The sequence below is a fragment of the Lepus europaeus genome, chromosome 6, assembly GCF_033115175.1.
Source record: "Lepus europaeus isolate LE1 chromosome 6, mLepTim1.pri, whole genome shotgun sequence".
NCBI classification, from domain to species: domain Eukaryota; kingdom Metazoa; phylum Chordata; class Mammalia; order Lagomorpha; family Leporidae; genus Lepus; species Lepus europaeus.
Window position 1 is genome coordinate 90,249,109 of NC_084832.1, and position 15,223 is coordinate 90,264,331.

The 15,223-nt window shown below is 44.6% G+C and overlaps 1 protein-coding gene across 2 annotated transcripts in view; it reads left to right on the plus strand.

The window, feature by feature from the left end:
• The first annotated feature begins 325 nt into the window (after positions 1 to 325).
• The window catches only part of TNFRSF19 (TNF receptor superfamily member 19), a 105,977-nt gene continuing 91,079 nt past the window's right edge, over positions 326 to 15,223 (plus strand). Inside the window, exon 1 of one of the 2 annotated variants that reach the window (XM_062194558.1) lies at positions 326 to 759. The gene's annotated coding sequence lies outside the window, so the exon portion shown is untranslated. Of the gene's footprint in view, positions 760 to 9,064; positions 9,231 to 15,223 lie in introns of those variants that run through there. The other variant, XM_062194559.1, reaches the window with a different exon arrangement.

The window sequence follows — 15,223 nt, forward strand, 5'->3', positions numbered from 1 at the left end:
TGGCAACCAGTCTTTGTGGGAAAGCGTGATTTTCATCAATGAAAAGGCCTTTAAAGGCTGTCATTTGCGACTCCCATCTATCAAGGATCTTATCGCCCAAAGAACTTCCCGCAGCAGTGGCTGTCCTTTGCAGTCAGAGACAGATAACAGAAACTGTCCTGCGTGAGGCACAACAGTCTAACGTGATTAGCAATCAGGCGAGCGCTGGCTCCTCTGCAGCTCCACTCCCCCACAGGCTGCATTCCAGCTCTCCTGCCAGTCCCACGGCGGCGCTGAATGATGTCATGGGATCTGCAGCTCAGGGAGATGAAAGGGGTAAGGCAGAGCCCGCTGGCACTGGGAAACGCTTCCAACACACAATCCACCACGCAGCTTGGGAGCCGAAAGGCTACGGATCGGGCCACTCAGCTCGGGCACGGGCGAACCACCCGCAGGGCCTCGCTGCAGGGCAGAGGCGGAGGACGGCGTGACCCCGGGTTAACAAAAGACCGTGCGGGCTCGGAGGCCGGAGAGCCATTACCTGCCCAGGGCGAACTCTCCCGATAGCCAGCGTATGCATGAACTCAGCTCGGTCTTTGATGTTCAGCAACTGATCACTGATCAGATTACAGGCATTTCATCTCCCAGCTCGTTTGCCTTTGATCTGCATGGTTAATTTCATTTTCCTGGATGTGAAGTTTCGTCCGGGCTTGTGCTGACACACATTTTTTGGGGGACGGCGTAGACGCGCTGCCAAGGAGAGACTGAGTTGCTGGAAGGGTGAGTGCACGTTGCAGGTACCGCGTTTTGCTGTCGCTTCCACCGCACTGTTCGCACGTGTCCTAAGTGGGGAGGGGGCATACTTTTAATCGACCACGCACCAGCATTTCCATGGTCGGACACTACGTGATGCTGCGTGTGTGTGTGTGTGTGTGTGTCGGAGACAAGATGCGGTTTTAGTAGCTTGTTCGGGACGCTGTGCGATCTGTCTTGCAAATGTTACTTGGAACTGAGTTGTTCAGACAGGACAAAACAGAGCAGTGCTAACTTTAGCAGGCAGCCAGTGAGTGCCTCGGCCCCTGAGATCTGCCAGCTATAATTGCCCCCAAGTATTTACACGGTGCTTTATTTAGTAAACAGCCGAACTTCACTTGAAACAAATGCTTTTCTTATTTTCTTCCATAGAAGAGTAACAGCAGGGCCGTTTCTTTAGTTTATTTATTCTCTCACCTCCAAGATGTAAATCCATCAAATACATTTCCTTATACAGTTTGTATACTCTAGGGATTCCCTGAAAAGGCATTTCAGTATGATTAAAGCCTTTTATGTGTAAGACCCAAGAATTTAAATATAAGGAGGGTAAAGTTACACTGAGTTTGGCTAAAAATACTCTAGTGAATTTTTTTGTAACCTCTGGAAATAGCACAGCCTTATTTACAAGAATAATAAGTGAACATTTATTTTAAAGTTATAGTGACAGTTGAAAACTGAGTAACCAACAGTTATTATGTTACAGAAAGTATTTCAGTAACATTTTTACTTGAGTTAGTGGGCTGCACATCCAAACCACATTATAGTGCTGTGTTGAATTTCGAAGTTAACTGTTTACTTCTTTGTCAATTCAATGATACAGAGAGAGAGAGAGAGTAAAATCTGTACATGAAATGCAAAAACTCAGTACGGAGGAAAAGTGAGAAATCCATGTTCACATTGGTTTGCTTTCATGTTCTGGCCCTAAGTTTATTTGGGGGAAAATACTGAATTAGCATCACAATAGTCTATTTTATGCTAGCTGAACCACAAGGAAATCATAAATGATAAAAACCAGTCTGAAATTATGATGAAACAGGAAAGATCTAATGAGTCTGTCTCATTTCATATGTAATTAATTTTTCAGAGCCAATTAATTAAATTATTCTCTAGACTTTCCTTCAACTATGAGGAGGGTAATTAGCATTGTTTGCTTAATTTTAAAACTTTGGTAGCTGTTACAGAGATTATTTCAAACCATGCCAAACTGACTGTATTTTTAAAGGGTGTCAGTAAGAATTTAATCTAAAAGGCTTAATGTTGTTTTTAGTTATGCCAGGAGAACGCTTAAACGTTTTCTTACCGACAACAAATCATGTTCATCATGTCCTGGCTTTTTGAAAACTTTATTTGCTTTAAAAGTCCTGTGGAAATCATAAAAGCAACATTAATGTGCACATTTAGATTTTTTAAATTCACTTTCAAAATAATTACTAAAGATGCCCAAAGAAACAGCATACCTTGGAACTTGCTCATTTAGTGCAGATTTGGGATTTAAAAATATTTTGAATGACTGTTTTGTTCTGCTACTAGGTTCATTTTAACAACTAAGCTCTCTGCAGCACAAAACAAAGGGAGAGAATTAGCCATTATCTGATTAATTTAGGCTTTGTAGCGAACTAGCTTGGGCAAGTCAAGTCCTTGAAAATCCACTTCAGTGTCTGAATTAATTCAGTTAATTGTTTACTCCTTGTGTCTTTGTTGAGAAATGAAAGTGCATTTGATTCTAAGGAGAGATGGCTGCAGCTGGATGGGCAGGTACAATCTCAAAGACACTTATTAATTAATGGCCACACCATGACCTTGACAGTGATTTAGTAGATGGTACTCCAGAACACTTCTATGGAACGAAACCTTACACATAATTTTCAAAGCACTTTCCTATCTGTTGCTTCAATGGCAGCTTTGTTAGTGCAGAAAGACCAAGTCTTCAAAAGTCTTTTATTTCTCCTCCAGATTCTGTCACTGATTAGCTATGCGACCTTAAGGGAGTCACTTCGCTCCTCGTTATTCTCCTGTGAAGTGAGGGAGTTGATCAGATCTCCATGAAGTGAGCAGGACCAGGGTTTTTACAGATTCCATGTTTATAGCCATTGTACAGATGAGGAGACAGAGACAGGGAAAAGGGATGGGCGTGAAGGAAGGTCACATGGCCAATTTTCTGAGTCCTGGTCCAGTGTTCTCTCCGACTGACTGTGTGTGTTGTTTTCCAACAAGTTCTCAAACAATACACTGTGGAGCTGATCAGAGTCAGTGCCACTGTGGGAGAAAAAATAGCTATTTCCTGTGGCTGTCTTCATTTCCGTGATAAATGTGCTACTCAATTGGAGTAGTCTCATGGCTTCCTCTTTCTTTGGCATCTGTATTTCTAAATTGCTTAAATACAATTACTGCTGTACAGAATTTACAATATTTAAATAATTTGAATAATAATGCAATCAATGCAATTTGGAGTTACATACACCAGAGGATTTCAAAACATTCTTGGAAAATGGAACAGTAAGTTGTCTATTTTGGTGCAAAAAATTTTTGAAATCCATGTAAAGGGTTTTTTTTAAATATTTATTTATTTATTTGAAAGGCAGAGTTACAGAGAGGCAGAGGCAGAGAGAGAGAGAGAGAGAGGTCTTCCATCCACTGGTTCACTCCATAAATGGCCACAATGGCCAGAGCTGAGCCAATCCAAAGCCAGGAGCCAGGAGCCAGGAGCTTCTTCTGGGTCTCCAACGAGGGTGCAGGGGCCCAGGGACTTGGGCCCTCCTCCACTGCTTTCTCAGGCCATAGCCGAGAGCTGGATTAGAAGTGCTAATTAGAAGCTGGATTAGAGCAGCTGGGACTCGAACGAGTGCCCATATGGGATACCGGCACTGCAGGCGGCGGCTCTACCCACTTTGCCACAGCGCTGGCCCCTATGTATAGCTTTTTGTAATGAATGTTTCTCAAGAATTTTTTAAAGACACCTCATATGCTTGGATTCCAAAATCTTTTTACACCACAATAAACATATCTTTTAATTCCATTTTCCAAGAATTTTTTTTTAAAAAGACTTGCATATTTATTTCAAAGGCAGAGTGACAGAGAAAGATCTTCCATCTGTTGGTTCACTCCCTACATTCCCACAACAGCTAGGACTGGACAAGGCTGAAGCAAGAGCCAAGAAATCCATCTGGGTTTCCCACTTGGGTGGCAGGAACCCAAGTACTTGGACTTCACTGCCTCCTAGGCTTATTAGTAGGAAGTTAGATCAGAAGCTTGAAGTAGCTGGGACTTGACAGACAATCCGATTTGGGTTGGAGGTGTCCCAAGTGGCACATTAACCTCTCTGAATTTTTGAAGTCTCTTCATGTTTGTGCATGTTTCTATGTGAATGCTATATACAAGGTTAGCTTCATATAAGCACATCTTTGTACATTTTCAAGGAATTGATTTTTTTAGAATATTCTAGTGGGTTCCATGAAAAGTGTAATAGCTAATTGAAGGTGTTTTTTTTTTTTCCTGAAGGGAGATTCCTAGTGAGATTTTGTGAAATTTCAATCTGCAAATTCAATATAAATTTTATACATGATATGTTTCCAGACTATGTTTGCTTATCTTAAGAATCTTTGAATGTATTTTCATTCACTCTGGGTTTTTTTTTTTTTTTCTTTCTTGGAAAAAATAACATATTTCTGGTGAAAAAAATGTAATTTAGTTACTTATTAAATTTTATACATAGACACTGTCCCTTAGGGTCAAATAGTTGATCCCTGTAATATGTCCCTTGCCATCCAAGGCTCAGTGGAAAATAAATGATCTGATCTCCCCTTTAAAAGAGTGACTCTTTAAAATTTTTGTGAGCCTGCTCTAGAGGAATGCGTGAGATTGATCCATGAAGGGAGGGCAGAAGGAGACGCCATGATGGCTATGCTTAATGTCCCTTTCACTGTCACAAGCCAACAACTTTGGCTCCAAAATTGTCTCTTAAATCCAGCTACTTGCTGGAAACAAGACCTACTTCTTTAGATTTAGAAGGCAGTTTAACACCAACCATTGTAACTTAAAAATTTGTTCTTCGATGAGAAGGGGGAGGACCTGGGCTGGAGGGTTCAAAAGACTTTCATTTATTTTATTTTTAAAGATTTATTTATTTATTTGAAAGGCAGAGTTACAGAGAAAGAAAAGGACAGAGATCTTCCATCCACTGGTTCACTCCCCAAATGGCCTCAATGGCCAGGAGCCAGGAGCTTCATCCACGTCTCCTATGTGGATGCAGGGGCTCAAGGACTTGGTTCATCCTCCCCTGTTTCCCAGGCACACTAGCAAGGAGCTGGATGGGAACTAGAGCAGCCGAGACTCGAACCAGCGCCCATGTGGTATGCCGGTGCTGCAGGCCATGGCTTTAACCCATCTCAAGTGACTTTTAAAAACCATCCCTTCCAACAAATACCACTCTCTGTAAGAGGAGTTCTAGGCATGGCTTTCACCGTCCTGTTATATGTGCTCAGTTCATTGGTAGTTTTTATAGGCAAGTATCATGTTCCTTAATTCCTATTTCTTAATCCACCTGAAGGAATAGTAGTCATCATAAGAACATTTATAGGGAAGAAAAGAAGGGGAGCTAGTGGCCCTGTCTACTTTCATTAAGCTCATGAAAAAGGGCCCACATTGTGGCTCAGAGTTAAGCACCCACCTGCAATGCAGGCATCCCATATGGGAGTGCTTGTTTGAGTCCCAGCTGCTCTGCTTCCAACTCCAGCTTCCCGCGAATTCACCTGGGAAGGCAGTAGAAGATGACCCAAGTGCTTGGATCTATGCCATCCAAGTGGGATATCAGGATGGAGCTCTTGGCTCATGGCTTTGGCCTGTCCCAGGCCTGGTTGTTGGCAATCATTTGGGAAAACACCTCATGAAAAAAATCTGGCCAACGGTGGCACTTAGGGCCAAGATGTCGTAAACGCACAAAGTACATATGCTACAACTTACAATAACTTGGCCCTATACATGTCAGGAGTTTCACATTATATAACTAGATATTAGCATGCATGATCTTTTCCTGTGTATTGGTTTATGCGCCAGTGGTATAGTGTAGATTATATTAGGGCTCAGAGAGCCTGGATTTGGATTTGAGCTTTATTATTAACTTGATGTGTGACCTTGAATGAGTTACTCAGCATCTGGCCTCACAGTCCTCCCCAGCCCTGCACTGATCCTCTGTAGTTGGTGACAATCAGTGCTGAGAATTACTTAAATAGCTGGGCCTTGGGATTCTTCCCCCTTATTTTCTTAACTATAGTTGGCAAACTTTATTATCTTTTGAAGGTCTCACTCCCATTTCTTACTTTATTCAACAGAAACTTAATGAGTACCTACTATATGTCAGATATTGTGAACTAAGGAGATAATATCCATATTATGTGGCTTGCATCCTATCCCATTTTCCCAAAGAATGTTGATTTACATGAGAAATTACAGGAGTCATGCAATTTTCCATTAACTGTGACTCCAGTAAGCTAGTTTGTCATTGAAACTATTTTTTCAAGTATGTTATTTAAGTAGTTCAACTTTGGGGAGAAAAAAATCCCAAACAAATAGACTTTGAATCAACTCATTTATTGCTAAAACTGTCTTCAGAAAACTAACCCCTCCCTTTTTTAAAAAAAAATTATTTATTTGAGAGGCAGAATTACAGATAGAGGGAGAGACCAAGAGAGAAGTCTTCCATCTACTGGTTCACTTCCCAAATGGCCGCAATGGCCAGAGCTGAGCCGATCCAAAGCCAGGAAACAGGAGCTTCTTCTAGGTCTCCCATGTGGGTGCAGGAGCACAAAGACTTGGGTCATTCTCCACTGCCCTCCCAAGCCGTAGCAGAGAGCTGGATCAGAAGAGGAGCAGTGGGGATACAAACCAGTGCCCATGAGGGATGCTGGCACCGCAAGCGGAGGCTCAGCCTACTACACCATAGCACTGGTCACAGTAAACTAGCCTTTAACATAATCAAAAACAAACACCTCCACCAAGGTCTTTATAGTGATTTGCATTTTCCAGTACAAATTTCAATCCATTATTGATACCCAGTGCCTTAAAGATAGTAAAATCCTCCCAGCCCTGATTCTAAGAATCTTAACGACTTGAAATGCTTTATCACCAGCAGGGAAGCCACTCATTTTGTAGAGGAAGATGTTAGGGAGATTAACTCACTTTGCCAGTGTCAGGCAGCTACTGAATGTCAAGTCAGCATCAAGACCAGAATGCTTGGTGTGGAAGCCCGTGTGTGTGTTCATAACAGAGCATCTCTCCATAATGAGCCAATCGGCTAGCTGGACAGATCAGGCAGTCCGGAGACAACCTGAGAACCCGTGGACTAAAAGCTGTGTTAGTGTCTGCAAGCACAGTAGGAAGGTTAAAGAGGAAAAGAGCAGGTAGCTGCAGCCGGAGAAGGCGGTTCCCGAGCTGTAAGATGCCATTGCACATGGAAAACATGTATTGAACATTTGTTTGGATGGTTGCTACTCTCAGAGATGCAAGTTGAAACAAAACATGGCCCTCTCTGAAAGCATGTTTACCTCCTGGAGGAAGAAAGCCAAGTACTGCACACAGATGTCCCTGACTCAGGCCACATGTGGCAAGTGCTCAATCGCCACAAACCGTGGGCAGACAAATTACAGCTGCGCATTAGAGAAAAGCTCAGGAGTGGCCTGGCTCTCCAGCTGGGTCCTGAAAAAGGAGTAAGGGACATGGGTGAACATTGAGAGGAAGTTTCTGGAACCAAGGGAAGGGCACCTGCGGGATACACTTGAGGCAAGGCACGCAGAGCAGTCTGGCCAGAATACAAAGGTCTAGAGGAGCAAATTACAAGGTTGAAGACATGGGTGCAACCCAAACACGACAACCTTTGAATGCTAATCCAAGGGGCAGAGAAGCCATTGGCCACCAGAAACCTCCTGGCAATCTCATTACACGACAGTGGTAGCACTGAAAGGCAGGTACAGGACTGACTGCCGTGGCACCGTGCACCTAGGGGTGGGGAGCGCCTTGAGGACCCAGTAAGGTGCCGTGTTTCATTTCTGAGTCATTCCTGTGATTTCTTTCTGCATGTGTTAGAGCTGGAGGTGTGGCCCTCGGGAATGCCAGTATATTTCATGTGTCACAAGCACCTAGTACAGCGCACGACACTGTCCAGTGTGGCTCACGGAGACAGGCGATTAATGAATTAGTGATAACAACCTATTCATTCATTCAACATACATTTACTGCAAGGCCACATTGGCCCTCGGGAAATAGAAAAAAAAGAAAAAAAAAAAAAAAAAAAAAAAAAAAAAAAAACCTCAGGACTTGATTTATCCCAAGAGAAGGAGTAGATGAGTTGCAAAGGCAAAATTGATGCATAATAAATACCAGGTGCCTCTCTGTACCCAAATCATGTACAGAATCTTGGGTTTGAAGGAATTTTGTCCATGTATTCACTCATCAGAAAGGCAGAAAAATACCGCCTACATTTATACAGCTCTCTACTTCTGAAAAGATTCTTTTTTTTTTTTTAACCTATAGGATTTTTTTTTAACGCTTCACACAAAGCTGCAAAGTGGGCACTGTTAGCTCCACTTTAATGCTCAAACAATTAAGGCTAAGATGTTTAAACGCCTTACACAAAATACTAGTGAAGCCTCGGAGGCACCACCCTCTCTTGTCCAGAAGCGGCTCCGGGTTTTCCCTGTGACCCCAGGACTGGACTGGGTGGGTTCTGGACATGAAGAAGGTGCACTAAGTGTGGGCTAGGATGCACCCATGTGCTCTACAGGTGTCTGTCCAGGAAGTGAGAGTAGCAGTTGGGAAAATGCATCAGTGGATCAAACGAGCCGGTTGTTGGTGACCTCGGTGCCACAGCCAAACATCTGACCACCGATTTCCGCAGGCCTAGGCTCACACACAGAAGCAATAAAGCAAAGATCCTGGAGAGGTACGCTCATGGTGGAACCTCGGAAGGAGGTTCAACCAACGCGACCAAGACGGGTGGTGGCGGCTCCCCCATCCCCACTTCCCCGCCTCGTCTCCCCAGTTCTGTCTGGGATGGGTTGCACGCGCCCCCTCCAGCAGCCGCCAGGGCGGGCCGCCAGCGCCCCCAACCGCAGCGGGGAGCGCGGAGCAGCGCAGGCGGGCGTCGCACTGAGCGGGGCGCCGGGTGGTGGGCGAGGCCTCGTGGGGGCGGGGCGCCGGGCGGGGGGCGGGGCGCCGGGAGGCGGCGGCCGTTGCCGGGCTACGGGAGAGCGCGGAGCTGGTCGCGCGGGGAGGCGCTCGGCGTGCGCGCCCGGAGAGGATTCCCCAGTCCAGCTCCGCGCCCCGCGCCGTGCGCCCCGTGTCTACCTCCAGACAAGCCCTCCCTGGCCCTGAGCCTCCGACTCTGGCTCAGAGCTGCAGACAGGACAGGGCGCGCGGCCCAGGAGGACTCCCAGGTGACTGGGCAGGTAGGTAGCCCATTCCTCCGGGGGCTGCGCACGCTGCGCGGGGCACCCCAGCCCTCGGTCCCCGCTCGTTACCGCGGGATGGAAGCTGGGAGAGGAGGCGGCTGCCCACTAGGCACGGGCTGCTCCGGGCAGAGGAGGGCAGCGGGCGCACGGAGCGGGGCCAAGGGACCCCAGGAAGGGGTGACAGCCGGTGGCTTTCTGGCTGGGATGCAGTCGCTGTGGGGACGGCGGCGTGTGAACGCCTCCTGGCCCGGCTGGCGATGGGATGCGGGGCTTGGACTTCCTGTCCAGGGAGCCTGTAGATCTGCTTGTAAGGCTGGCTTGTGTGGACACACAAATGAATCCGCGCGGGCCTTCCACGAGGCCCCGGGCCCCGCAGCTGCACGCACCCCGGTGCTAGGACGCGCGTCTCCGGAGCGGGCGCCGCAGGGCTGGAGCCCCGGAGTGCGTCCCACACCTAGCGGTGGCTCAGAGGCACGTTCCCCGTGGAAAGAGAAAGACTAGAGGGTCGGCAGCGTTCTGGGGCGCTGATGCAGAGAGCGCGCACAGCTTCCCGCAGGCGCAGAGTCCGCTCCTGCAGCCCTGGCTCCTGTTCTGATGCGGTCTCACCGGCTTGGAAACCTAGCTGGTATCGCCTTGGAGGTCAAGTGTGGCGGGACCTGCACTCTCCGATCTGTGTGCGCGCCAGTGAGTCTCACGCCTGCATCTACCGCTGCAAAAATGCGCGTCGCCTTTCTTTTGCATTTTCATAAACCGAGTCCGTGTGCAAGCAAAAGCACACTCGTCGTTCAGTACTTCTTTAATCGAAACAGCTCAATTCAATCTGTGGCTGAAGGTGTAGTTTTTACTGCAATGACAGTTTCTTTGACTCCAAGGCACTTTCTTTATATAAACAGGAAACAGTTATTGTGCAGAAGCGCGACTTACACAAACAGAAGACTGTATTTTAGTGTTGTAGTTTCATGATCAGATACTTTTATGCAAAAGGAAGGATTATATTGCATTAGTTCAGGATTTACTCAGTGTGTTCTCCGGTGGAGTTTCACCTTAGGCATTTTTGCAAATGCTGCTGTTGTGTAGTTTTAAAATATATTTTGTAAAATATATGTAAAGATGGATCAGGAAAGGAATGAGAATAGAGTCCTTATGTGGAAGACGGTTTCGACTGTTCAAAGAGGTGTGGGTACTCAGAAAAGAAGTTTTCCTTGCAGACTATTTATCAAGATGCTCTGAAAGTGTGCAAAACATAGAAATGCATTTTCATTTTGAAAATATTGCCTTGACACCACTACATGGGCCATTATGAGCTCTTCATCTATGACGGTGTCTCAAGACGCCTGCTTTCGACCAAGGTCACGTGGCTTTCTTGACTTGGGAATTTTTTTTTTTCCACACTAAGTGCTCACTCTGAGATTTTGTGTTAGTATTTCGGGGGACAGTCCTGTGGGTTGCTTGTTTCTCTGGCGAGAGTGTTGTATGACTGAATGAAAGCTGGATCTTGAATTTGAAGTTCAGGACATAGGAAGATGCTGTGTATGCACTTGTACCTTTGCTACCCAGAAGATTTCAATAGGAACATTGCTAACAGCTGAGAAGCTATAAAAGGAGTTTTTTTTTTTAAGTTATTATTTTTAACTTCAGATGAATAAGCATAATTTACATGTGTTAGAATTGAAGACGAATTGAGAATATAATGCCATATGTTATCCTTAATATATTAATTTAGTGCTAGGTATAGCTCTGATACAGGATTTAGGGCATGTTGGGGACTTTTTAAACATAAGAGGAATTCTGCTAACACCTTTAAAGAGGGTTTGAGTCTTCTTTTTTCACTTATTTAAAACTGAACCCATTCATAGCTTGACTCAACCCGGTCCCCCCATTCCAGTCCAGTTCCACCCCTCAAAAATTAACTTGCCACAAACCAAAACCTCCAGGCATCTCTAATACATGAAAAAAGCCCCGTCTGCTTAAATCTGAAGAATCGATATTTAAATTCAAGCCTTTCAAATGCCAGCAGGTTTTAGCTGTGTTGACTACAGGTTGAATGAGAACGCCCACCTTGAATACATGTACACACAGAATAGATAAATGGACAGCTGCTGTGTGCTAAGAGAGCCCCGGAACAGTTAAACAGTGAAGTGCATTTGTCCATGGCAGCCGATTGTTAAATGTTCACGGGCTTTTTAAAGTAACCTTCCAGCCAAAGAAAAAGGAAAAGCAAAAAAAGCGGTAGGAACAGAATTTCTTTTGATGATGTACTGGTTGAGTAGTGAGTTCATTCATGCCATGTTATCTGTCTAAAATGTTTACGTTTGAAAGTAAGATGTTTAAACAGTATTGGGTTATCTTCTAGTTCGCACATCACCTAACATATACCTTTTAAACGGAACTCTTAAAACCTGGGGTTTTAAAAGGAGACCAGCCAGCCGTCAGCAATTACACGGGACAAAGGAACGTGTGTATCTGTAGATGATTTTGCCACTCTTCAGTCTGTTTGGATGAGTCTAATAGGAGGCTGCTCACCCTGGAGAACACTCCATGTGCTGTGAAGAGCGGCTTTGGAATCCATCCAGACTGCCTTCTAAAATGAAAATGTAGACAGCTGTGTTTCACAGATGATTATGCACAATTTTCTTAAGCTACACTGTGTAGATATTTAAGGTCTCCTTAGTTCTCCATGCTACAGTTATTCCATTCATATATTGGGATACAGAAACATTTATGATTTGGGGGGAAATCACCTTAGTTCCAATATGTGTTTTGACAGAATGTTGATTTTTCTGGGGCCAAGATGATAAGAGTCCATAGTTCAGAGAAGTAAGAATTAGTCTCAGAAAACTCGATCCCAGGTTAAATTCTATTAACATTTTTCTTTCTTAGGAACTTGACAGTGGTCCTTAATGTTTTTGGACTCAAGGGGAATTGGAGATGTTGTGCTTGGCAGTAGAAAATTTTAAAGCTTGTAGAAAATATTTCATGATTTGAAAAAAGGAAAGCATTCTCATTTCCAGCCAACAGCAATATGTATGTTCTTATTACAGAACACCTTTGCGAGGGGCTGCCAACTGCTGTATAAAAGAATGCTCTTCAGAATATAGTGAAATTGAAAGCTAACGTACAGAATAACTAGAGGCTGGGGGTTATTGTCCTATTTGGAAATAGCAGTACCCTAGATTTCTAATTAACTTTTCATTCTCTTAGTGTGTGGGACTAACATATTTCTAAGCCATTTTTGATTAGGTGCCACCATGAAAATGTAAAAGCCTGTGTTTATAGCATTGGCTTTACTTCAATGCTGATTTTGTAAATGGTAAGACTGCCAACTCACTTTAATGTTGATTTTTTTAAAATGTTCCAGCTTATTGCATCCTGAAAAAAAATGCATTGGGTGACTATAGCCTTATTACATAATGTGAACACAGCTTTACCAAATGAAAACGGTCACCTTGTGCATGGACTGCATCCTTGCATAATAAGTAGCTTTTAAGAGGTGAAAAACAAAATTCTGTAACTTATTCTAAAAGAATTATCCACGTGATTGAAATTCCAACTTACTATGTTTTCATCATTTACAAGATCAAAAATAAATATGATCTTCAGAAAGGGTTGTTAAAATTAGAAAGATAGATCTTCCTTTGTGATCTTTATCAGTACAGGTTGAGCTAGAAATCCAAAATCCGAAATGCTGCAAAATCCAAAAATTTGATTTCTGATGTGATACCACAAAATAGAGAATTCCATACCATGAAACTTTGTGTTATGCACAAAATTATTGAAAGTTTTGTCTGAAATTTTGTCTTCGGGCTATGTGTAAATGTATATATGAAACATAATTTCATGTTTAGACTTAGGTCTCATCCCCCAGATATATCATTGTGTGTATGTAAAGTTCCCAAATTTAAAAAAAAAAAAAACCCAAATCAGAAACAGTTCTGATCCCAAGCATTTCAGATGAGGTATAGTCAACCTGTGTTAGAGCATTACATTCAAGAAAGGGGCCCTGACCTGCTCGCCATGTGTCCCACCACAGTAACTTATATTTAAATCTCAAAGTAAATAAATAAATAAGAGAGAGAGAGAGAAGAGAGAGAGAGAGAGAGAGAAGAGAGAGAGAGAGGGAGAGAGAGCCCATCTCCTTTTTCACTCCCCAAATGCTCCCAACTACTGGGCTGGGGCTGAAGCTGGGAGCAGAGATTTGGGAACTCAATCCTGATCTCCTCTGTGGGTGTCAGAAGCCCAATTATTGGAGCCATCACTGCTTCCTCCCAGAGTCTATACCAGCAGGAAGCGGAAAAGGAGCTGGAGCTGGGAACCCAACCAGATACTCCGAAGTGGGATGAAGATGTCTTAACCACTAGGCTCAGGGCCTGCCCCCTCAAGTTATATTTGCAAATTTTGAAACACATATTGTTTCATCCCTGAGCACTCTGGGAGGTAAAAAATTATCCCTGATTAATCTCTTCATTTAACGTTAATTTTGCACTTGGGATATATTACAGCTCTAGGGTAAAATCAGTTTTTATCAGCAGGTACTGACTGATGATGGCAAACTCACATAACCAGTGGATGATAAAATGAGGAAAGGGAGTGCAGTCTGATGTTTCAAGAAAATTCTTTATTGTTAATATTGAAAGCTAATTTAAAAATCACTATGGCGGCTAAGGAAAATAACAAATGCTGGTCGTATGCAACACAAGGCTAGGAAGAGAGAGAATTACACTGTGAAATGAAGGCCAGGGTGCTGCGGGAGCACAGGGCAAAGGTGCCTAGGCTTGAGGTAGGCACCTCCCAGGAGACTCCTGCCAGGTTGGGGGACAGGCTGTGTAGAGGAAAGCAGCAGTTGAGGGGCCTGTGGGTGGTCCAGAGGTGTGCCTAGCCAATGAGAGGTGAGGGCTGCTTCAGTAAGCAGCTGCCTCTTGGCTGTGGACACACCGGCAGAGGTTTTCATGATTTGGGACAAGGATGCACAAGAGGTGTGCATTATAGCACTTGCTGGGTGAGATTATCCCTTTCCGCAGTCCATTAAGTTGTTCACCATTCATGCAAATCAGTAGGCTAATCAGGCTGCACTTTCTTTTTTTTTTTTTAAGACTTTTTTTTTTTGAAAGGCACAGTTGCAGAGAGAGAGGGAGAGATAGAGAGATAGAAATAGAGAGAGAGGGAGAGATCTTCCACCTACTGATTCACTCTCCAAACACCTGCAACAGACGAGGCTGAGCCAGGCTGAAGCCAGAAACCAGGAACCCCATCCAGGTCTCCCATGTGAGTGGTAGGAGCCCAAGTATTTGGGCTTTCATCTGCTGCCTCCCATGCACAGTAGCAGGGAGCTGAATTGAAACAGAGGGACAGCTAGGCCTCCAACCAGGCGCTCAGATATGGGATGCAGGTATCCCAAGTGGCAGTGTAACCTGCTGTGCCACAATGCCCACCCTAGGCTGCATTTCCTATGCAGCTGAACAGGATATTTGCCAGCTCTGTACTTTATTTTTTTAAAGCTTTATTTATTTATTTGAAAGTCAGAGAGAGAGATCTTTCATCTGCTAGTTCATTCTGCAGATGGCCGCAAGGGCCAGGGTTGGGCCAGACCGTACCCAGGAGCCAAGAGCTTCTTCCAGGTCTTCCATGTGGGTGGCAGGGACCCCAGCATTTGGGCCATCCTCCACTGCCCTTCCAAGCCATTAGCAGGGAGCTGGATCGGAGTGTAGCAGCCAGGACACCAGCTAGCTGGTGCCCATATGGGATGCTGGCGTTGTGGGTGGCCAGCCCCCTGGCTCTGTACTTTATAGGTTTCTGCCCCCTTCTTTTATGCATGTCTGATTCTCCTGATACCACTAACCTGCGTGTTGTTTCTCAACAGCAGATGGTGAGACAGAAGTTCTTTGCTTCTGGAATAGACTCAGCCAGGCACGAGTAGTCCTCGCTTGGGTTTGTAAGCAGCCTTAGCTTCTCTGCACAGTTTCTGCTAGACTGTCGGTCAGTGCTGTCCAGTC